Consider the following 26,117-nt stretch of genomic DNA (forward strand, 5'->3'; position numbering starts at 1 on the left):
GCAGTTTCCTTACCAGTAGTGCCACCTGAGAAGCCCCCTATTTGAGGCAATCCCAGCTAATAATTTCTCTGTTAATACAGACAAAAGGGAAAACAAAGCTGGCGTCTCTGGTTATCAGAACAGCCTGGAGTTTGCACCCCTAAGAATGTACTTCTCTCCTCTCAGCCTGTCCTCAACTTCCATTCCTCTCAGCAGCTCAGGGAAATTCCAATGTGTTCTTGTGTCGTTGACCAAAGATGAACACATCAACTGTGGTAGAAGCTGCTGGTCCCTGGTGACTGTGTCAGAAACCCATGTATTTCTCCAAGTATTACTCAGCAAGCAATACCTTCAGTAAATAAACGGCTTCTGCCTCCCCTATGCCTCAGACAATAACAACACAAACGAATCTAGATGCAGCAGGAGGCTGGGGGTAGGTATGAGGTCAGGGTGGTTAAGGGGAGACAGAGAAAGAGTGATATCAAGGGAAGTTCCCTTTCTGACTCTGGGTGTGGTTTTTTTTTTTTTTGTCTCTGAAGTATCAGTTACATCAAATCTAGCTTAGTGAGCTTAACCTTCTGTTAGACTCTGGGTGGAGGAGGGACGAAAAAATTTCACAAACTTGAGCAGTCTGTTATTACACATGGAAAACAATTGGAAAATAACAAAGGGCATTTTATAATCAAAGGTCAGTTATAATCAAATGATTCAGAATTCTTGTTTTGAGTAGTCAGGTTGAAGAGGTACAAGAGCCAGAACTTATTTTTTTTAATTAATTAATTAATTTTAATTGGAGGCTAATTACTTTACAATATTGTAGTGGTTTTTGCCATACATTAACATGAATCAGCCATGGGTGTACATGTGTTCCCCATCCTGAACCCCACTCCCACCTCCCAAGAGCCAGCACTTGTAAAGGAGGCTTTTCTGAACATGGAGCCTAAACTAATTTTGGAAATGTAAACTATTTTGACAGGCAGAGCATAGGCACCAACATATCACAAGGAGCTTGAAGAAATAAATTGGGACTTGCCCTTCTTACAAAATCCTGGAAACTTGAAATCTCTTATTAAAGCCTAAAATAAAATGACCTTTGAAAATCTTTAACTCAATTCTACTTCCCTTCCCAATTATTTAAAAATGTTGGTACTAAATTTACTTTATGTTCAGTTGCTTTTCTATTTGGAATCCAGGAATCTGGAAATAAGAAACAGTGTTACCATGTGTAAAATCAATAGCTAGTGGGAAGTTGCTGCATAATGCAGAGAGCTCAGCCATGTGCTCTGTGATGACCTAGAGGGGCGGGATGGGGGGTGGAGTGGCGGGAATGCTCCAGAGGGAGGGGACATGTGTATACCTATGGCTGATTCTTCTTGTTGTATAGCAGAAGCTAACACAACATTGTAAAGCAACTATCCTCCAATTAAAAAATAAATTAAAATAAAAAGACAAATGCATAAAATAAGCCAAAAAAAGGAAAAGAAACATCTCAGAAATGGTTCTCATCCCCTTCCCCCGCCCCTCCTGAGCTGTCCAGTTCGAAGGCAAAAGGTAGGGCTGAGCAAGACAGGCACTGAAATGTGGGAGAGGAGAGGGATCATCCTGACCTAAGGTGTGGGAGCCTGTGAGTGATGGGTGATGTCTGCATAAAAGCCACAGCCCAAGAAGGGTGAGGAGGGCGTCTGTGAAGAAGGATAACCTGGCATAGGTTTGAGAGCCTAGGTGAAATCAGTCAGACTTCCAAAATGGTCCAGTGGGAGTGAGAAGAGTACCAAGTATTCATCCTGGCAGGGGGCTGGTGGGAAGGTCATGATGTGTCAGAAGCCCAGAAAGATGCAAAGAAGGTCAACAAAGACAGGAGCATATATGGGGGTGTGCGAGCCCAAGAGGCAGATAAAGAGGATGTCTACACAGGAGGGCAGCTGGGAGTGGGTGTAAGAGCCTAAGTAGGTGGATGAGAGTATCCACATAGGTGCCCTGCGTAAGTGTCTGTATCCAAGCAAGATGAAGGGGGCACTTCGTGTAAATATAACCTGAGTAAGATGAGGAGAGGAATCCTGTTGGGAACATTAGAGCCCATGAGGCACCAGGGAGCTTCAGCCTGAAGATGTAGTCAGCCCACGATATCTGAACTCAGAAGACGTTAGACAGGGATTCATGGCAGGATTAGAACAATGACAATAAGAGATTAGTTACAAACAAGGAGGTTGATCAAAGAAGTATATGTTTTCTCATTGTTGGAAAAGAGTTATAAATATAGGAAGGAAGAAAACTAGAATGAACCATGTAGTGTTGGACTGTAACTGAAGGTACTGGCCAATTGGGCTTTTTTGTAAATGTGTGTATATATACACATACACACAGATAAATATAGATAAAAATGGGTATGCACATACAAACACACAAATACATATACATACATTCCTCACTAGGCTGTGTGTGTGTGTATACACATATTTACTCCTGAAAAAAATATATATATATCCTCATTCCAGCTGAGCTATTTAAAATCTTAAAAGATGATGCTGTTTAAGTTCTGCTCTCAATATGTCAGCAAATTTGGAAAACTCACCACTGGCCACAGGACTGGAAAAGATCAGTTTTCATTTCAATCCCAAAGAAAGGCAATGCCAAAGAATGTTCCAACTACCACAACTGTGCTCATTTCACATGCAAGCGAGATTATGTGCAAAATACTTCAGGTTAAACTTCAGCAGTATATGAATTGAGAACTTCCAGATGTACAAGCTGGGTTTTGATGGGGCAGAAGAACCAGAGATCAAATTGCCAACTTTCATTGGATCATGGAGAAAACAAGGGAATTCCAGAAAAAACATCTACTTCTGCTTCATTGACTACACTAACGCCTTTGACTCTGTGGATCACAACAAACTGTGAAAAATTCTTCAAGAGACAGGAATATCAGACCACCTTACCTATCTCCTGAGAAACCTGTACGTGGGTCAAGAAGCAACAGTTAGAACTGGACATGGAACAACGGACTGGTTCCAAATTGGGAAAGGAGTACGTCAAAGCTGTATGTTGTCAGCCTGCTTATTCAACTTACATGCAGGTACATCATGCAAAATGCTGGACTGGATTAATCAAAAGCTGGAATCAAGATTGCCAGGAGAAATATCAACAACCCTACCCCAGTTATGGAATCAGTCATTTCTCTAAGGAGTTCTGGTCCCTTTTAGTAAAGAATGATGTGTTTTTTCTAATAGTTATGTACAGATGTGAGAGTTGGACCATAAAGAAGCCTGAACACCAAAGAATTGATGCTTTCCGAATTGTGGTGCTGGAGAGAACTCTTGAGAGTCCCCTGGACTGCAAGGAGATCAAACCAGTCAATCCTAAAGGAAATCAACCAATTTTCATTGGAAGGAATGTTGCTGAAGCTTCAATACATTCACCACCTGATGCGAAGACCCGACTCACTGGAAAAGATTCTGATGATGGGAAAGACTGAAGGCAAAAAGAGAAGGGGGCAGCAGAGGATAAGGTGGTTAGATAGCATCACCAACTTAATGCACATGAATTTGAGCAAACTCCAGGAGATAGTGGAGGAGAGAAAAGCCTGGCATGCTACAGTCAATGGAGTCACAAAGAGTCAGACATGACTTAGCGACTGAACAAACTTGGGGGATATCACCTTAATGAAATGATCAAATTAGCATAGTTAGTAACGTGACAAATCAGTTACATGCTCTTTGACAAGACACAATGAGAAGAACGCAGCATCACTTCTATGCTATGCCTGACAATAACCTGAACTCAATTGTGGTGAGACATCAAAGAAAAATCAAACTGGACACTCTCATAAAACAAACAAACAAACAAAAAAAGCAATTCTGTAATACCTCAGAGTACCAAGGTCCTGAAAGTCAAGAAGAGAAGACCAAAGATAGAGGCAAACTGAAGAGACACAACTAAATGCAGTGTGTAATTCTGAACTGGATCCTTTCCTTATAAAGACATCACTGGGACCCTGACTGAAAGTTCAGTGAAAGGATAAAATAGGATGGTATTAATAGTATATGTCAATATTAGTTTCCTGATTTTGATGGTTGTTGTGGTTATACAGGGGAATATCCTCATTTGTTAGGAGTACAATTTAGCTTTAAAGTATTATAGGGGCATCCTGTCAACAACTTACTCTCAAATGTTTCAGACAAAAATTGATTTGTTGTAACTTCTATGTAGGTTCGAGATATAATCAACATTTTAAAATTCACATTACTATATATAAAATAGATTACTAATAAGGACCTTCTGTATAGCACAGGAGGCTCTACTCAATACCTGTAATGACCTATACAATGACCTAAAGAATCTAGAGAAGAGTGAATATATGTATAACCGACTCACTTCGCTATACAGCAGGAACAAAGGCTACATTGTAAACTAACTATAGTCCAATTAAAATTTTTACTAAAAGAAGTACATCAAAGAATTTTAATAATAAATAGTGAATTGGTTATACCACATGTCCTGGGCTGGTAAGGGTCTCCCTGAAAAAGGCAGATAGTGGAGTCTCTCCTGGGTGATGGAGTAGGGAAGGGCATAGGACATCAGTACAGCAAAGGTGGAGAGCTTGTCCCAGCACACCCTACCCAAGCCAGAGACTGAGGGAATGGTGCATCTATGCATCCTCATAGCAGAGATGTCCTGACGAGTGTGCGGGGCAGTGCTTTCTAGTTCTGAGTCATCAGGTAAAGTCAGCTTCCTCTGCTCTTTTCAGTATAAATGATTTTTTTAAAATAAGCCCTTCTCTCTAGAGTCCATTCCCATGTAGACGAGCCTCTAGAAGTTGGCAGGGGAAGGGAAACAACTCTGGGTTTGGAAAGTTAAAACCCGGTTTGAACTTGGCTCTTTGGGGAATCCTCCCTTCACACCTCACTGCTTGCTCTGAGCATCAGATGAGATAGTTATGAAAACTCCTTAGAAAGTGCTGTGTAAATGCTAGTATCACCATGGCTCTCCTCACTATCTGAGCTCACATGAGGAAAATTAAGAAGGTGAGGGTTTTGTTTCGTTTTTTTCCCAATTTTTTGCCTTTATTTACCTTTTCTTCATTACTTGTCATCTTCTGAACCTGCCTTTGATCCAGCATTCTCAGCAGCTCACTTATTACCCTGTTTTGACCCACTTGCATGTATCTTTTCTTTCTATCAAAATACTAATTGCTCAGCCAACAGAGGAAATTGTGGATCTCAATCACACACATACTATGTGCCAAGCCAGTAGGAGCAATACAAATGATTACGTGCATACTCAGTTTCTAAGTCAAGTCTGACTCTTTGCGACCCCATGGATGTAGCCCACCAGGCTCTTCTGTCCATGGGATTGTCTAGGTAAGAATATTGGAGTGGGCTTCCATTTCCTACTTCAGAAATCTTCCCTACCCAGGGATCAAACCCATGTTTCTTGAGTCTCCTACACTGGCAAGTAGATTCTCTACCACTAGCAAAACCTGGGAAGCCCAATGTTATGCTAAAATTATGAAGCTGTGGAGATGGGGTAGTTCCAGGCAGCAAAAGACTTCATTCCCAGTAGAAAAGAAGGGTGAGGAAAAGCAGGAGGCACTGGAGAAAAAAAGCAGAAAATCACTGAGTGTTTTATTACCCTAAAGACCTCAAATCTAAGACCTTAAATAATAATAATAAACTTTTAAAAGTAACCTTAAATAATTTAAAGCTTTAAATAATAATAAAAACTTAAATAAGCTACCTGAGAGATAGCTTTGCCCATGGCAAAACCTATTCATATGTAAGGTGTGTGATATATTTACTGAAATAACAGAAATTTGAGGTTTGGGTTAGCATGGAAGGAATAACATTGGTTTTATCGGTTTAACCAAGTGAACACTAATAACCACTCGCTCAAACACAAATATTCACAGAACTATCAAGGTGGGACTAACATGCAGGGTTTCAGAGACTATATCCAACTTCATCATGTTCATGATGTCAACTTGGTTTTGGATCAAAATGTTCAGGGTTAGTACTGAATGGCCTTGTTGCATGTGTCTGTGCTTGGTCGCTCAGTCGTGTCCGACTCTTACCACCCCATAGACTGCAGCTGTAGCCTGCCAGGCTCCTCTGTCCATGGGATTCTCTAGTCAAGAGTACTAGAGTGGGTTGCCATTTCCTTCCCCAGGGGATCTTCTCAACCCAGGAATTGAACCCTGGACTCCTGCATTGCAGGCAGATTCTTTACCAAATGAGCCATGAGGGAAGGCTTGTTCCTCTGATATAAAAAACATCTGTTTAGAGCTATGTGAGTTTCCTACTGGGTGAAAGTAACAAGAGCATTGAAGAGGCTGATCATAAATGCCCTTATGTGTTTGTTTTTTCTGTTCTCAGAGGAATAAATGTCAGGGTCTGGAAAGTCAGAGTGAAAAATAGCATGACTAAGACCATCATTGCCAACAAAGGTCTGTCGAATCAAGCCTATGGTTTTTCCAGTGGTCATGTATGGATGTGAGAGTTGGACTGTGAAGAAAGCTGAGCACTGAAAAACTGATGCTTTTGAACTGTGGTGTTGAAGACTCTTGAGAGTCCCTTGGACTGCAAGGAGATCCAACCAGTCCATCCTAAAGGAGATCAGTCCTGGTTGTTCATTGGAAGGACTGATGCTGAAGCTGAAACTGCAATACTTTGGTCACCTGATGCAAAGAGTTGACTCATTGGAAAAGACCCTGATGCTGGGAGGAATTGGGGGCAGGAGGAGAAGGGGACGACAGAGGATGAGATGGCTGGATGGCATCACCAACTCGATGGACATGAATTTGAGTAAACTCCAGGAGTTGATGATGGACAGAGAGGCCTGGCATACTGCAATTCATGGGGTCACAAAGAGTCGGACACGAATGAGTGACTGAACTGAACTGAAGACCACCACCATAGCATGACTAGGAGGGAGGGAACACAGCTCCACCCATCAAGAGAAAGTTGGATTAAAGATTTACTGAGCATGGTCCTGCTCTTCAGAACAAGACCCAGTTTCCCCCTCAGTCAGTCTTTCCTATCAGGAAGCTTAAATAAGCCTCTTATCCTTCTCCATCAGAGGGCAGACAGACTGAAAACCACAATCACAGAACACTAACCAACCTGATCACATGGACCACAGCCTTGTTTAACTTAGTGAAACTATAAGCCATGCTGTGTAGGGCTACCCAAGATGGATGGGTCATGGTGGAGAGTTCTGACAAAATGTGGTCCACTGGAGAAGGGAATGGCAAACCACTTCAGTATTCTTGCCTTGAGAACCCCATGAACAGCATGAAAAGGCAAAAAGATAGGACACTGAAAGATGAACTCCCCAGGTCGGTAGGTGCCCAATATGCTACTAGAGATCAGCAGAGAAATAACTCCAGAAACCATGAAGAGATGGAGCCAAAGCAAAAACAACTCCCCGTTCTGGCTGTGACTGGTGATGGGAGTAAAGTCCAATGCTGTGAAGAGCAATAATGCATAGGAACCTGGAATGTTAGGTCCCAGAATCAAGGCATGTTGGAAGTGGTCAAACAGGAGATGGCAAGAGTGAGCACTGACATATTAGGAATCAGAGAATTAAAATGGGCTGGGATGGGTGAATTTAACTCAGATGACCATTATATCTACTACTGTGGGCAAGAATCACTTAGAAGAAATGGAGTAGCCATCATAGTCAACAAAAGAGTCTGAAATGCAGTACTTGGGTGCAATAGAATTTTGCCAAGAGAATGCATTGGTCATAGTCAACATCCTCTTCCAACAACACAAGAGAAGACTCTACACTTGGACTTCAGCAGATGGTCAACACTGGAATCAGATTGATTACATTCTTTGCAGCCAAAGATGAAGAAGCTCTATATAGTCAGCAAAAACAAGACTGGGAGCTGACTGTTGCTCAGATCATGAACTCCTTTATTACCAAATTCAGACTGAAATTGAAGAAAGTAGGGAAAACCACTAGACCATTCATGTATGACCTAAATCAAATCCCTTATGATTATACAGTGGAAGTGAGAAATAGATTTAAGGGACTAGATCTGATAGACAGAATGCCTGATGAACTATGGACAGAGGTTTGTGACAATGTAGAGGAGACAGGGAGCAAGACCATCCCCAAGAAAAACTAATGTAAGAAAGCAAAATGGCTGTCTGAGGAGGCTTTACAAATAGTTGCAAAAAGAAGAGATGCTAAAAACAAAGGAGAAAAGGAAAGATATTCCCATTTGAATGCAGAGTTCCAAAGAATAGCAAGGAGAGATAAGAAAGCCTTTCTCAGTGATCAGTACAGAGAAATAGAGGAAAACAACAGAATGGAAAACACCAGGGATATCTTCAAGAAAATTAGAAAAACCAAGGGAACATTTCATGCAAAGATGGGCTCAATAAAGGACAGAAATGGTATGGACCTAACAGAAGCAGAAAATGTTAAGAAGAGGTGGCAAGAATACACAGAAGAACTGTACAAAAAAGATCTTCATGACCCAGATAATCACGATGGTGTGATCACTCACCTAGAGCCAGACATCCTAGAATGTGAAGTCAAGTGGGCCTTAGAAAGTATCGCTACAAACAAAGCTAGTGGAGGTGATGGAATTCCAGTTGAGCTATTTCAAATCCTGAAAGATGATGCTGTGAAAGTGCTGCACTCACTATGCTAGCAAATTTGGAAAACTCAGCAGTGGCCACAGGACTGGAAAAGGTCAGTTTTCATTCCAATCCCAAAGAAAGGCAATCCCAAAGAATGCTCAAACTGCCGCACAATTGCACTCATCTCAGACGCCAACAAAGTAATGGTCAAATTTCTCCAAGCCAGGCTTCAGCAATACATGAACTGTGAACTTCCACATGTTCAAGCTGGTTTTAGAAAAGGCAGAGGAACCAGAGGTCAAATTGCCAACATCTGCTGGATCTTCAGAAAAGCAAGAGAGTTCCAGAAAAACATCTATTTCTGCTTTATTGACTATGCCAAAGCCTTTGACTGTGTGGATCACAACAAACCGTGGAAAATTCTGAAAGAGATGGGAATACCAGACCACCTGACCTGCCCCTTGAGAAACCTACATGCAAGGTCAGGAAGCAACAGTTAGAACTGGACATGGAACAACAGACTGGTTCCAAATACGAAAAGGAGTATGTCAAGGCTGTATATTGTCACCCTGCTTATTTAACTTATATGCAGAGTACATTATGAGAAACGCTGGGCTGGAGGAAGCACAAACTGGAATCAAGACTGATGGGAGAAATATCAATAACCTCAGATATGCAGATGACACCACCCTTGAGGCAGAAAGCGACGAAGAACTAAAGAGCCTCTTGATGAAATTGAAAGAGGAGAGTGAAAAAGTTGGCTTAAAGCTCAACATTCAGAAAACTAAGATCATGGCATCTGGTCCCATCACTTCATGGCAAATAGATGGGGAAACAGTGGAAACAGTGGCTGACTTTATTTTGTGGGGGCTCCAAAATCACTGCAGATGGTGACTGCAGCTATGAAATTAAAAGATGCTTACGCCTTGGCAGGACAGTTATGACCAACCTAGACAGCATATTAAAAAGCAGAGACATTACTTTGCCAACAAAGGTCCATCTAGTCAAGGCTATGTTTTTCTAGTTGTCATGTATGGATGTGAGAGTTGGACTATAAAGAAAACTGAGTGCTGAAGAATTGATGCTTTTGAACTGTGGTGTTGGAGAAGACTCTTGAGAGTCCCTTGGACTGCAAGGAGATCCAACCAGTCCATCCTAAAGGAGATCAGTCCTGGGTGTTTATTGGAAGGACTGATGTTGAAGCTGAAACTCCAATACTTTGGCCACCTGATGCAAAGAGCTGATTCATTTGAAAAGACCCTGATGCTGGGAAAGATTGAAGGTGGAAGGAGAAGGGGACAACAGAGGGTGAGATGGTTGGATGGCATCACCGACTCAATGGACATGAGTTTGGGTAAACTCCGGGAGGTGGTAAGGGCCAGGGAAGCCTGTCATGCTGCAGTTCATGGGGTTGCAAAGAGTTGGACACAACTGGACAACTGAACTGACTGACTGACTGACTGAAGACCATCACAGGACTTCTTTGGTGGTCCAGTTGGTAAGAATCTGCCTTCCAATGCAGGAGACATGGGTTTGATCCCTGGCCTGGGCAGATTTCACATGCTGTGGAGTAGCTAAGCTCGTGTGCTGCAACTACTGACAATCATATTATTATTAGAGACTGTGCTCTGCAAAGTGAGGCATGTGCACTGCAAGTAGAAACCCCCGCCCACTGCAACTAGAGAAAACCGGTGCCCAGCAACAAAGACCCAGTGCATCCAAAGATAAGTAAATAAAATACATTCCAAAAAAAAGACCACCACAACATCTCCCTGGGACATTCTTGCTCTTCATATTTGGCTAAGAATTTTACCATCTGAGGCATGATCCACCAACCCTTTCCTGGCAGCCCCCTGCCTCCCATAAAAGCCAGCTGTCTGTTCAGCTAAAACCAGCCATGCTGAGGACTTCTTTGCCAATATCTGTGGTACCTTCAAAATGTATTCTCTCCCTATTTGTAGGTTAAAGTGAATAATCTCAGAGCAGAGGATACTATTCATTTATATTTGGTTATTTAGACATAAATTAAGCAACAGTAGTAACAATTTTAAATAATAATAAGTCTATTATGCAATTCTTATGTGCTAGAATCTATGCATTATCTTCTCTAATCCTCATAAAACCTAGAAGTTATCTAATATCATTCCTATTTTACAGATAAGAAACTGAGACTTGGAAGAATAAAGCAACTTGTCCAAGTTACAGAGCTAGTAAAATGCAGAACTGAGTTTCATTCAGTTAAAATTAAAGCTCTCATTCTTAACCACTATTTTACTAAGCTATTTTTAACATGTTTTATTCAAATATGCAAGAATATTTGGAAGCAATAACTATTTTATTTCTATTTTTTTAATTGGAGGAAAATAGCTTTACAATGCTGTACAACCGTAAATAATAAGTGAAAATAATTTTGAAATCAAGTTAAAAAAATCATAAAGTATTTTAAAATTATTTCAACAGAAGTAATAACTTTAAAATACTTTGTGATTTTTCTTAACTTTTGATTTCAAAATAATTTTAGATGTATTATTTTCCAGTTTCAAAGATAGCACAGAGAATTCTCATATTCCCTTCATTCAGCTTCCCTTAATGTCATATTACATAAGCATATTACATTTATTGAAACCAGAAATTAGCATTGATTCAAGACTGTTAACTAGAGACTTTATTCAGATGTCTCGTGTTTTTTTTTTAACTTGTTCCCATTTTTAGATCCAATTCATTTAGTCATTAGTCTGTAACAGTTTTTCAGACTTTCCTCATTTCTCATGACTGACATTTGTAGAGTATTCCTCAGGTATTTTGTAGTATGTCCCTCTATTAGGGTTTTTCTGAGGCTTTCTCATGACTATAATTTTTTTTTTTCTTATGAGGTTATGCATTTCTGAGGAAGAATAGAACAAGGCGAAGTGACATTTTCATTGTATTAGCAATACACGATACCAACGAGACTGTTTACTGGTGATATTAACTTGACCACTTGGTAGGGTGGTATCTTCCAGGTTTCTTCACTGTAAAGTGACTATTTTTCTCAGCTCATATTCTATTCATTTAAAGCTTGTCACTAAGTTCAACCCATACTCAAACCTCCACCTCCTGGAGAAAAGGGTATCAAAAAATTTGTGGCCATATGTTAAAACCACCATGGCAATTAATATTTGGGGCAGTTACTTTGAAACTGCAAGTACTCTCTTTCTTCTTAAAGTTTTGCCTGCTAATTTTAGTACCCATCAATAGACACTGCCTGCACCAATAATTACTCGGGTGTTGTAATGGTGATTTTGTATTTCTCTCATTATTTCTGCATTTATTATTTGCGATTCTTCTGTAAGGAAAATTTGTTCATTCTTCCTTTATTTATTCCATCATTTATATCAAGATATATAAATTAGGTTTATATAAAATCAGTATATATAAACTGCATATTGTAGACTCTTAGGTATTTATTAATTCATTTAAACATTTTATCTGGAAATAATTTTAGATTTACAAAAAAAGTTGCAAAAGAATTCCTATATACCCCTCACCCAGTTTCAATTTCCCCTAACACAACTAACTTAAATTACTATGGCATATTTACCAAAACTAATAAACTAATATTGGTATCACTATTAACTAAATTCCATACTCTATTTGGATTTCATCAGCTTTGTTGTTAATGTCTTTTGCTATTCTAGGAGCCAATCTTGGATGCCATATTACATTTTATTTTCATTTTTCCTTTAGTCTTTCTTAGTCTGTGATGGCTCCTTTCTCCCTCACCCTTTTCAGGAAGATTATCTGTATTTATTTAACACAGTCTGTGTTCTATTTCAGGATCTCTTCAATATCCTACTCGATTTTTCAAAAATTTGCATAAAATGAGGTTTACTCTTTGTGATGCACACTGCTATAGGTTTTATCAAAGGCACAGAGTACCTTTATCTACCACTGCAGTACCATAGAGACTAGTTTCATCATCCTTAAAATTCCCTTCTGCAGTCCATTTGTAGTCATGTATGCAAGCTAAGTTGCTTCAGTCATGTCCGACTCTATGTGATCCTGTGAACTCTAGCCCACCTGGTCACAGAAAACCTAAGAACTTACTGCCAAATTCGGTGTCTTGTAGACTTTTTGCTTGTGTTTTGTTTCTTAGACTTTTATAGTTTGATATCTTCTGTTTAGATTTATGATCCATTCCAAATTAAGAATTATGTATTGTGTGAGTTAAGGGTCAAGGTTATATTTGCATGAAAGTGAAAGTTGCTCAGTAGTGTCTAACTCTTTGTGAGCCCATGGACTATACAGTCCATGGAATTCTCCAGGCCAGAATACTGGAGTGGGTAGCCTTTCTCTTCTCCTGGGGATCTTCCCAACCCAGGGACTGAACCCAACTCTCCTGCATTGCAGGCAGATTCTTTACCAGCTGAGCTAGCAGGAAAGCCCAATACTACTTTTGTATAAGGATAACCAATTGCTCTAGGACTGCTGGTTAAAAACTTTATACTTTCCTTATTGAGTGGGTTAATATCTTTTATTGAAAATCAGTTAACCCTATTAACCCTCTGACTTCATTACTGTAGCTTTATAGTTATAGTTTTATAGCTATATACTTCTTAAAAGCTGAGTACTATAACTTTGTTCTTCATTTGAAAAATTGTCTTTGTTATTCTGGGTCTCTTGCATTTACATGGAAATTTCAGAATCAGCTTTCAGTTTCTACAAAAAAACCTTGATGAGATTTTGATTGTGATTACGTTGAATCTACACATAGATTTTTGAGTAACTGATATCTTTAAAATATTGTATCTTTTGATTAATGAACTTGATATATGTCTAGTCATTTATGTCTCTCTTAATTTCCCCAAGAACAAAATATTTCTTGAAGACAAAAGAGTAAGAGTGATAGTTAAAGTCCACACAGCAAAGCTACAGGATTTAGTACTATCTAAGGCAGATTAATGTGGTGACAAGTAGCACTTTCTGTATTTCAGAATCCTCTCAAGAAAATGAAATTTAGTAACTGACATCATAATGATAACCTAAGGTTATCAAGTGAATATTAAATGCTATCTAGTATATTATTTAACAAGACAAAACAGCATATATTTTTAAAGAGATCTTTTAATTAATAGTGATAAAAACAAAGTGTGGTGCTTAAAGAAATAAGTTCCTGTTAAATGGAAAATTCACTGAAAAAGGAATGTTTGATTTCCGATAGCACCAAAAGACTGAAATGTAAAGCATAAAGACTAAAACATAAAGGATAAATGACTCCCTTTATCTAAATAATTATAGAAGTGAAATAGGTAGGCCAGGTTTCTCCTTCTGCCTGGGGATCTCCCTGAGAGAGACACAAGGAGTTTTTCTTTCACTATATTCAGGGCTTTGCAGAATGTTGTTTGATCTTGTTTGTGACTTCAAAAAGTGGCTGACAATGTGCGAGTGGCTCTAAGAATGTCCCACAAGAAATGCACTGCTTTCTCTTACCTAAAAATAAAGGAAGCCTTCGTTTTCTTGTAGATAGACTTCAGTTTCTTAGAGAAGAGATGAAAGTTGTCAGGTTTAGTTTCTTTTTCTCACAATACTAGGTAAATCTCCCTTGGCCTTACAACTTTGGTAGTTGGAGACTAATCAACACAGACAAGAGAGATTAAAGGAGAACAGTAAAAGAATTTTCATCATTTTACAATTGCTTCATGAGTCATGCTTTTCTATGATTTAATGCTGAATACTCCATTAGGATATTCAAGCCTAGTTAAACACTTGAAGTATTCCAGTCAACCAGGGATGACAGGAACAAGCATGGCCTCAAGACCTTTTTCACATTAAGTGCTGTAGGTCCAGCCCCAGAAGAATACTTGGAAAGAATCAGCAGCGGGGAAAAAAATTGTTAATAATTCCTTCTAGCTCAAAAAATTATTATTTTTTTCTGGAAGACTGTATTGACTTATTATCACTGAAAAGGCTGAATATGAGAAGGAGGAGAAATGTGGAAGATGAAAACTACCATTTAGTGTTGATAAGACTTGTTATTTTTTTTATTTATTTTTTTATTAGTTGGAGGCTAATTATTTTACAATATTGTAGTGGGTTTTGTCATACATTGACATGAATCAGCTATGTATTCCCCATCCCGATCCCCCCTCCCACCTCCCTAAAACATCATTCTGAATCTTGGAAGTCACCGTTCTTTTAACTAGTTCTCTATTCCTTGCTAGCACAGAAATAGTGTCTCCTGTGTCTCCTCCACTGCAGGTAGATTCTTCACCTGCTGAGACATCAAGGAAGCCCAAAATCTCAATACAAGACACTTTTTTTCTGCCATGGTGATTTGGACCTATGCATATTTCTTATTACACTTTGCCTGAAAAAAAAATGAAAAATGTAGCAAACAGCTTTTTGTCAGTATTAACAAAATATAACATTTTTCAATAATCAACATGATTCAGTCTTTTTATCATTAATATATCTAACATTGGACAGGGAGCAATTCATTTGGCATTATGTGAGGTGGGGATCTCTAAAATCAAGAGTACCTAAAATCAACTGTAGATCTTAAAAAGACTATATTATTTAGTTACTTGGTGGGGGATAACCTCTTCCAATAACACAAGACACAACTCTACATATGGGCATCACCAAATGGTCAATACCAAAATCAGACTGATTATATTCTTTGCAGCCAAAGATGGAGAAACTCTATACAGTCAGCAAAAACAGGACCAGGAGCTGACTGTGGCTCAGATCATTAACTCCTCATTGCAAAATTCAGGTTTAAGTTGAAGAAAGTAGGGAAAACTAGTAGGCCATCCAGGTATGACCTAAATCAAACCCTTATGATTATACAGTGAAAGTGACAAATATATTGAAGGGATTAGATTTGATAGACAGTGCCTGAAGAGCTATGGACACAGGTTTGTAATATTGTACAGGAGATGGTGATCAAGACCACTCCAAGAAAATAAATGTAGGAAGGTAAAAGTTGTCTGAGGAGGCCTTACAAATAGCTGAGAAAAAGAGAGAAGCAAGTGGCAAAGGAGAAAGGGAAAGATATACCCAATTGAATGCAGAGTTCCAAAGAATAGCAAGGAGAAATAAGAAAATCTTCTTCAATGAAGGACAGAAATGGTAAGAACCTAACAGAAGCAGAGGAGATTAGGAAGAGGTGGCAAAAATACACAGAGCTGTACAAAAAAAGGTCTTAATGACCTGGATAAACATGATGGTATGATCACTCATCTAGAGCCAGACATCCTGGAGTGTGAGGTCAAGTAGTTCTTAGGAAGCATTATTACCAACAAAGCTAGTGGAGGTGATGGAATTCCAGCTAAGCTACTCAAAATCCTTAAAGGTGATATTTTTAAAGTGTCCCACTCAATATGCCAGCAAATTTGGAGAATTCAGCTGTGGCCACAGGGCTGGAAAAAGTCAGTTTTCATTCCAATCCCAAAGAAGGGCAATGCCAAAGAATGTTCAAACTACCATACAATTGCATTCATTTCATATGCTAGCAAGATTATGCTCAAAATCCTTCAAGGTAGGCTTCAGCAGTTCATGAACTGAGAACTTCCAGATGTACAAGCTGGATTTAGAAAGGGCAGAGGAACCAGAGATCAAATTGCCAATATCTGTTGCGTCATAGAAAAAGCAAGGGAATTCCAGAAAAACATCTACTTCTGCTTTATTCACTATGCTAAAATCTTTGACTGTATGGATGACAACAAACTGTGGAAAATTCTTAAAGAGATGGGAATACCAGACCACCTGACCTGCCTCTTGAGCAACATGTATGTAGGTCAAGAAGAAATAGTTAGAACTGGACATGGAACAACGGACTGGTTTTAAACTGGGAAAGGAGTATGTCAAGGCTGTATATTGTTACGCTGCTTATCTAACTTATATGCAGAGTATATCATGTGAAATGCCAGGCTGGATGAATCATAAGCTGGAATCAAGGTTGCCAGGAGAAACATCAATAATCTCAGATATGCAGATGACACCACCCTAATGGCAGTAAGCAAAGAGGACCTAAAGTGCCTCTTGAGGAAGGTGAAAGAAGAGAGTGAATAAATTGGCTTAAAACTCAGCATTCAAAAACAAAGATTGTGGCATCTGGTCCCATCACTTCATGGCAAATAAATGGGGAAGAAATGGAAACAGTGACAGGTCTTTTCTTGGGCTCCAAAAACAGAGCAGCCATGAAATTAAAAGATGCTTGCTTCCTGGAAGAAAAGCTAGTACAAATCTAGACAGTGTATTAAACAGCAGAGGCATCACTTTGCTGACAAAGGTCTAAAGTCAAAGCTATGGTTTTTCCAGTAGTCATGTACAGATATGAGAATTAGACCATAAAAAGACTAAACACTGGAGAACTGATGCTTTCAAACCATGGTGCTGGAGAAGACTCTTAAGAGTCCCTTGGACTGCAAGGAAAACAAACCAATCAATCCTAAAGGAAATCAACCCTGAATATTCATTGGAAGGACTGATAATGAAGTTGAAGCTCCAATACTTTGGCCACCTGATAGGAAGAGCTGACTATTGGAAAAGACCCTGATTCTGGGAAAGGTTGAAGGCAGGAAGAGAAGGGGTGACAGAGGACAAGATGGTTGGATGGCATCTTTGACTCATTGAACGTGAGTTTGAGCAAACTCTGGGATATAGTGAAGGACCAGGAAGCCTGGCAGACTGCAGTCTTTGGGGTTGCAAAGAGTCGGACATGACTGAGCTAATGAACAACAGCAACAATACCCGATAGATGCTATTTAAATAGTTACTCTACTATACCACAATCATAAAAAGCCTATGACATTTATTTTGGTTTGTTTGTTTGTTATAGACATGTCTCTATCCCTACATAGCCATTATTTTATTCCATGATCATTGCAGGTAGAACTAGTGTCTCTGCCTTTCTTTTTTTGTTTCTTGTAGCCATGGAGTTCTCTTTCTAAAATACATCTTTTATTATGTCATGTGCTAAGTCACTTTAGTCACATCCAATTTTGTGAACTCATGGACTATAGCCCACCAAGCTCATCTTTCCACGGGATTCTCCAGGCAAGAATACTGGACTGGGTTGCCATTTCCTTCTCCAGGGGATCTTCCCAAACCAGGGATTGAACCCGGGTCTCCCGCTTTGGAGGCAGACACTTTAACCTCTGAGCCACCAGGGAAGCCCTCAATAGATCTGCTCAAAAACACATAGTGGGTCAAGGAAGAGGAATTATTTAATATGAGTCTCGAAGAATAAACCAGAGAATAGCAGACTAGCAGGTCAGGAAATAGGTATTCCAAGCAGAAGAAACACCCTACATTAAGATACCAAATGTCTTGCTACTTTCAGGAGCTTCTAAGTAACTGGCTGTGTCTGAGGCACATGTGTTAGGAGGGATGGAAAGCAGGCTGTGCAGTTAACCAAGGGTCAAATCACAATGAGTCTGGTGAATCGTGGCAAGAATTTTTGACTTTATCATGTGGTATATGGTAGTTTAAGCAGGAAATTAATACGATGTGATTTTCCTTCTAGAATATAGTTCTAGCAACTTTCTGTTCCATATAATCATTTAAAGGGTAGCCATTCCCTTCTCCGGGGGATCTTCCTGACCTGGGGGATCAAACCTGGGTCTCCTGCATTGCAGGAAGATTCTTGACTGTCTGAGCTACCAGAGTAGCCAGGCTTCCAGGTGACCTATATTACTTATTATGGAAAACCACATAAACAGAGCACCTGTGCTCCACCTTGTAATTCATCCATTACACCCACCACACACTTCAAAATTCTCCAACAGATTTCCAGGATTCTTTGCCCCATTTGGTTCTATGGTCCATCCTCTGAGTCTCACCATTCATTTCTGCCTTACATTAATGGCATTGATTTAGACCTCCTACCCTCTGGAGATAATATTGATATTTCTGAGTTAGCATGATATATTGCAATTTGGGGTATGAAACTCTTCCTTACACATTATCACTCTGCTCCACCTCGGCTTCTTGAACATAGCTTTCCCCTACAACTTACCTGACTGGAATAGGAACCAAATAACATTAGTAGAAAGCTTGAGGTTAAAAGCAGGTTAGAAAGGAGACAAGAAAGACAATGGTGGAACTACTGCAATGACTAAATGACTTCCAGATGACTAAGTGGTCCCATTCATGGACATAAATAAAACAGGAAGCAGATTTGATGGGAAAGACTATGATCCCAGTTATGAATCTGTTTAGTCTATAGTGCCTAACAGAAATTTTGATGGAGAAATCCATGTGCAGCAGGACATTTAGATTTGGAACTCAGGAGCATCTACACTGGGGACAGTGATTTGGATGCAGTGAAGGAAATAGGCAGGAATAATGTCACCCAGAGAAAGTGTTCATTATGAGAAGAGGATGAAAGATAAAACCTTGTGGAACAAAAGCATATAATGAACAAGTAAAAACAACAATATCTGGCGAAAAAAACAAGTAGGAGTGTCCAGAGAGATAGAAACTAGACCCAGACAGAGTTCCTTAGCTGTCTGCCAGATAAATAGATTTGGTGTTTAGAAGTGTTTTGGTGACCTTGGAGACAGCAGTTTCAGGGAAATGATAGTAATACACTATTTTTACTGGAAAAGAAAGAGCTGAGGAATTGTTTACAGAAAATATGGGTAACTTTAAGAAACTTGATAACCAATGAAAAGAATGAGATAAAATCTTAGCTGGTTTCAGAGACTTTGTTCATTTGTTTTGCCTTTTTTTCAAGCTGGATTTAGAAAAGGCAGAGGAACCAGAGATCAAATTGCCAATATCTGTTGGATTCTAGAAAGAGCAAGAGAATTCCAGAAAAAACATCTACTTCTGCTTCACTGACTACATTAAAGCCTTTGACTGTGTGGATCACAACATTCTGTGGAAAATTCTTCAAGAGATGAGATTACCAGACCACCTTATCTGCCTCCTGAGACACCTGTATGCAGGTCAAGAAGCAACAGTTAGAACCAGACATGGAACAACGGACTGGTTCCAAATTGAGAAAGGAGTGTGTCAAGGCTGTATATTGTCACCTTGGTTATTTAACTTACATGCAGAAATGCAGGCTGGATGAATCACAAGCTGGAATCAAGATTGTCAGGAGAAACATCAATAACCTCAGATATGCATATGAGACCACCCTCATGGCAGAAACTGAGAGGAACTAAAGAGCTTCTTGATGAAGGTGAAAGAAGAGAATGAAAAAGCTGGCTTAAAATTCAACATTCAAAAAAACAAAGATCATGGCATCCAGTCCCATCACTTCATGTCAAGTAGATGGAGAAACAATGAAAACAGTGACAGACTTCATTTTCTTGGGCTCCAAAATTGCTGCAGATGCTGACTTCAGCCATGAAATTAAAAGATGCTTGCTCCTTGGAAGAAAAGTTATTGCCAACCTAGACAGCATATTAAAAAACAGAGACATTACTTAGCCAACAAAGGTCCATATAGTCAAAACTATGGTTTTCCCAATAGTCATGTATAGATATGAGTTGGACCATAAAGAAAACTGAGCAATGAAGAGCTGATGCTTTGAACTGTCATGTTGGAGAAGACTCTTGAGAGTCCCTTGGACAGGAAGGAGAACAACCAGTCAATCCTAAAGGAAATCAGTCCTGAATATTCACTGGAAGGACTGATGTTAAAGCTGAAATTCCAATACTTTGGCCGCCTGATATGAAGAACTGACTCATTTGAAAAATCCCTGATGCTGGGAGAGATTGAAGGCAGGAGGAGAAGGGGACGACAGAGGATGAAATGGTTGGATAGCATCACCAACTTGATGGACATGAGTTTGAGCAAGCTCTGGGAGTTGGTGATGGAAAGGGAAGCTGCCCATGCTGCAGTCCATCGGGTCAACAAAGAGTCAGATACATCTGAGTGACTGAACCGAGCTGAACTTCTGCATTAGCAGGTGGATTCTCCACCACTGAGCCAGCAGGGTAGACCAAGACTCCAAACAAAGCTAGAGAATATTGTATATAGATGGTACCACCATATCCTATGAAATAGAATGGAAATAGGGAAAGAATGCTGCTGATAGTAAGCTTCTAGATGTTGAAGTGAGAAACTGAGGAGATTAATATTTGTGCACTTTGATTTTGCCTTTGATTTAGGGGACCTATTCAGCTGTGGAGAGTGAGAATAAGTGTTTTAAGTGTGGTGAACAACTGGGATTGTCACTGATGGAATTGCAGGAAGAGCTCACTTTTGGAGGTATTTAGTAGCGTTAATCTGTCATTCCTGTGATTTTCTCCAGCAGTTGAAATGTAAGAGTATAGAAAGTGGCTGACATGGAAAGAAATTCAGACATTATCATACAAGAATGATCCAAGTTGAAAAGTAGTATCATAGATATAGGGGAAGAAAGGAAATTAAGTTGTTTGAATGTAAAGGACTTAAGCAGTGTATTATAAAGTTTATACTAGAAAGTAAAAGAAACGAGGCTAGAGAAGAGTAATAGTAAAGGTGAAAAAAAGAAGAGATGAAAAAATCTTAGGTTTCTTTTTTGAGAAGAAAGAACAAATGTTGAGGAAATAAATTGAGAAGATGATCAAGTTGTTAATTGAGATAGTCAAAATGTTAATCAAAGTTGGGGCTTTGGACTTTGAAATTTCAGAGGAAAAATATTTCCAACTGATGATAAAGTTCAGCATGTGGCCTTGGGTGTCACCTGTTGACACTTGGTATGGGTCAAGATTGTGGAGCACTTTAAGGACTCTAAGGCTAGGGCCTTGGGTGCTTTGTCCCCTGAACACTGATGTCATCCAAGATAAGTATGACTTGGGAGTTAAGATGCAACCTTTGAATGTGGGTAAATGAGAAAACGGTAGATGACACTGTCCAGGAAAGGTAGAGGATGTTGTAACAAAATGTTATGAATTTTGAATGAGAAATATATTTAAACAAGGGTCGAGATCTAATGTTCTGGAAGAGTGGTTTTCAAAGTTTACTGTGCTTAAGAATCATCTGGAGGGTTTATTCAAAAGCACATTGCTGAACTCTATTCCCAGAGTTTCTGTTTCAATGGACCTGGAGTAAAGCCAAGAAATTTGCTTTTCTAGTCAGTTTCCATTTTTGAAAACAAGTTTGGGACCATTCTTTCAGAACCATTACTCTGGAAGCTCTGTAATGAGAAGTTGATAGAGATGAATTTGTTGAATAAAGAGTAATAGGCAGCCTCCATAAGACAGGATGGACAAGAAGGGAACAGAGGTTAAATAGAGAATTGCATTTTTTTGGGTTTGTTTCAATAAAGGGAATAGGAATAAGGGAACTCATTAAAGTAACTGAGGGCTAGAAGAAACTATTCTCATGACTTGGAGTTCCCTAAGGGTGTGGTGAAATAGTTTGGAGGAAAGTCAGGTAAAAGTTGGTTGAGGCTCTAGGGAAAATGCATAGGCCTTAAGAAAAATAAAGAAATCTGAGAGGCTTTACGTTAAAGGGAATAAATGAAGGAATTATCTAGGTTGTGAAGCCCTGTGTTAGCAAAGGCTCAGATGCAAAGAGTGCAAGGTAAACCTGCAGCTGGGCCACCATCTGTCAACTTTGTTGCTGTTGAAAGACTAATGAAGTCTTTCCACAGTGAAACCAGGAGTACACTGAGATATGGGGAGCGTCCCAAACTTCTCTGCCTGTGTGGTTGATCAGCTCATCATCTCTTTATTTGAACACTAGGAAAGCAGAAGATGGAAACTCCTGGGGGAATTTTCTCCTCATTCAGCCATGGCCAAGGGTGTTGGCCTTTAGTGACATAGTCCCATGTGTAATATCAAGATTTGGGCAGATATCTAGAGATGGCCAGCTTGTCTGGAGAGTACCTGGGTTTTAGATTTTAACTAACCTATACAAAAATGCAAGGTCTTTAAAAATGTAAAATACTGTTGAACATTGATAGTTTCTCAATGCTGCCTGTGAAGTATATGAACATTTCAAGCTTTGTCATTGATAACATTGGAGATCTCATTTAAAAAATTTTTTCAGACAGACCAAAAAATGTATTCAAAGTCACACAATAACTGTATTAGGTAGGGATTAGTGTATCTTCATGTTATATACATGGAAGTTGAGGGTTAGTCACACAGCTAGTAAATATTAGAGTCAAAATTTGGAAACAGACATTCTAGCTCCAGCTGTGGTGGACCACGCTTAGTTGCTCAGTTGTGTCCAACTCTTTGTGACCCCATGGACTGCAGCTTGCCAGGCTTCTCTGTCCATGGGGATTCTCCAGGCAAGAATACTGGAGTGGGTAGCCATGCCCTCCTCCAGGGGAATCTTCCCAACTCAGGGATAGAACCCAGGTTTCCTGCATTTTAAGCAGATTCTTTACCATCTGAGCTAGCAGGGAAGCCCCAAAATACTGCAGTGGGTAGCCTATCCCTCCTCCAGGGAATCTTCCCAACCTAGGAATCAAACCCAGGCCTCCTGCATTGCAGGCAATTTCTTTATCAGCTGAGCTACCAGAGAAGCCCTCTAGCTCCAGAGCCCATGTGTTTAACCACTATTCCATGTATTGACTCCACAGATGGATCATAATTTACTGAACCATATCTCCTATTGCTGAATAATAAGTTTTTTAAACTTTCACTGTTAGAATGAACATCGTGTACACATATCCTTGACACAGACAACTATTTCCATATGATACGTTCCTAAAAGTGAAAGAAGGTCTGTTTTTTAATATCCAATGCCATGAAAAATCAGAGAAACAACAAATCAGAAATTAATAAACCTATTTAACATGACCTAGAGCAAGGCATCAGGGCTAGAGAGGAGAGAGCTCCATATTTATTTTGTTTTTTAAATGAACTTGGATATGCAAATTAGCAATAGGTCTGTGTTCCCAGCTCCTACTTCTACCTCACAAATTTAGACTCTGTTTTTCTGGTATTACCTTGAGGTTAGAACAAGAGTGTGGAAAAAAAAAATTGGAGGAAACATGATAGAACATCCCAGACCTCTGGTTGCTTGCCCAAGTCCTCCTCCAGATACTGTCACCCTAAGCAGCTTCTTCATTCTTACAGAAGACAGAGCAGCTTCCTCCTCCAATACCTCAAGAGAAGTGAGAAGGGAGGTCCCAAGAAAATCCCCAGTTGGTTTGGAAGACTGTATTTAGGGAGGGGAAACAGGTGTATAAATCCCTGACTGGATGCTCACAGAATGGCAGAATTAATGATGCTGCCATCAAATTTTGAGGCAAGCTTGTCATAATCTCACGTTCCTAAAGATGTGTGCCTTCATTTTGCCTTGAAATAGCTGATTGTGAGAGACTTGCCATGGTAACCTGAGCTATCGAGGTAACAGGAAGCAATGGAAATGTGACGGTTAATTTTATGCCAATTTGCCTAGGTCACAAGATGCCCAGATAACTGATTAAATGTTATTTCCAGGTGTGTGAGGGAGGATGTTTCCAGAAGAGATTAGCATTAGAATAACTAGGCTGGGTAAAATCCATTGTGTTTTCCAGTGTGGGTGGGCATCATTAAATCTGATGAGGGCCTGAAAAGAATAAAAAGGCAGAAAAAGGAGACTTCGTGCTGCCTGACTGCTTCAGTTTTGGCATTGGTCATCTCCTGCCCTTATACTGGGACTGATATCATCAGTACTGCTGTTCTCAGACTTTCACTAGAAAGCCTTCAGACTTTCACTAGAACTATACACCAGGAGAGCTGGTGTATACACACCAGCTCTCCTGGTGTATAGTTCAGCTTGCAAATGGCAGATTGTGGGATTTCTCAGCCTTTATAACTAGATGAGTCAATTACTCACAATAAACCTCTTGAGATAGATAAGATGTATACTGTTGACTTTTTTCTCAGCCTTCTGCGAAGGGATATATGGCCTTTTATCAGAATTGCTGTGCACTGGAGAAAAGGAAATAATCAGACCTTTCATGGAATACTGGACCCTGACTCTGAACTAACACAAATTCCAGGAGACCCAAAACATCACTGTGGTCCACCAGGCAGAGCAGAGGCTTATAAAATTTAGGTGAATAGGTGGAGTTTTAGCTCAGATCCATCTCAGAGAGGGAGTGGTGGGACACCAAACCTATTCTGTGGTTATTTCTTCTTTTTTCCCCACACCATGTGGCATGTAGGATCTTAGTTCCCTGATCAAGGATTGAACATGCACCCCCTACATGGAAGCACAGAGTCTTAACCAGTCGACTGCCAGGGAAGTCCCTTCTGTGGCTATCTCTCTATTTGAAGAATACATGCTCAGCAGTTGGTAGAGTCTCCTTAGTGTCCTGACTTGTAGAATGAGGGCTATAATCATAGGAAAGGCAAAGTGGAAGCCACTAGAACTGCCTCTTCCTAGGAAAATAGTAAACCAAAGCCACTAGCACACTGCTGCAGGGATTGTAAAGATTAGTGTCACCACGAAGGACTTGAGGGATGCAGGAGCGGTGTGTCCCAGTGCATCCCCACTCAACTCTCCTATGTGGCCTGTGCCCACCAGGCTCCTCTGTCCATGGGATTTCCCAGGCAAGAATACTGGAGTGGGTTGCCATTTCCTTCTTCAGGGGATCTTCCCAGCCCAGGGACTGACCCTGTGTATCCTGCATTGGCAGGAGGTTTCTTTACCACTGAGCCACCAGGGAAGCCTTTCCTTTTAGTACTGTCATTTAATTTGAAAAGGATTATAATTTGTCTGTTTCCCCCATTACTACTTAAGATGTGCTTGAGTTTTATTTATTAAGATGGGCAGACAATACCGGGTTTCTGGCCTGGAAGTAATCCTTAGTGGTTCACGGCTCCAACCACCGAGTTTGAGGCTTTTCCCTCTGACCTTGAGGCGCTGCCTTTGGAGTTTTCTTCCTTTTTTCATGAAGTATACGTGTTTGAAGCTAAATACTTGCATCAACCTACTTCTCATCTGCAGAATTTTGGAAGGTCAACTATCTATCATTTTATTCTCTATCCATTTCAGTCCAAGTGGACAGTGTTTCTGTTGGTAGAAAACCTTCTAGAAACTCGTGGGTCTCCTTTGTATGCAAGGGGATTTACTCCATGAGACAAGAGACAGCTCCATAGACTTTCCCTCGATAAAGTTATTTTTAGTTTTGGCTTCTGCTGAGGTGGCTCAGGGGCTTCATGAGTCACGCATCTAATTTCTTCAGTGACCCCTGTATGACTGAATACAGTGGTATTTGATTCCTTTCAAGGCACTAACAAAAGATTGTCTAGCCACACCCTTAGCTTTCTCATCAAAGTAAGTTTTCCTGGCAGTGACTCTTCTAACTTTAGCATATTTCTAAGTTTGGACAAAGTTGAGGATTTCCCAAATCATCAGGTCTTATTCTCTTTTTAATTAACAGTTCTTCCCTTAATTTATCTCTATCCTCACCCACTTTACTGTAAAAGAAGAAGAAGAAGAAGAAAACATGATGTACCTTCAACACTGCTTGGAAATCTCCTCAGCTAAATTTCCAAGTTCTGCTTCCCACATAACTACAAGGACACAGTTCAGCTAAGTTTTCTGTTAGTTTATAACAAGGAGCCTTTTTTCTCAGCTTTCAACAGCATGTTCCTCATTTTCACCTGAGCCCTCACCAGT

The 26,117-nt window shown here is 39.8% G+C and overlaps 1 non-coding gene across 1 annotated transcript; it reads right to left on the bottom strand.

The window, feature by feature from the left end:
* Positions 1–17,650: 17,650 nt before the first annotated feature.
* TRNAW-CCA lies at positions 17,651–17,722 on the bottom strand. Its single transcript has one exon. It is a non-coding gene; the product is annotated as a tRNA-Trp (tRNA).
* Positions 17,723–26,117: the final 8,395 nt, after the last annotated feature.

This window comes from Cervus canadensis, chromosome 13, assembly GCF_019320065.1.
Source record: "Cervus canadensis isolate Bull #8, Minnesota chromosome 13, ASM1932006v1, whole genome shotgun sequence".
NCBI classification, from domain to species: Eukaryota; Metazoa; Chordata; class Mammalia; order Artiodactyla; family Cervidae; genus Cervus; species Cervus canadensis.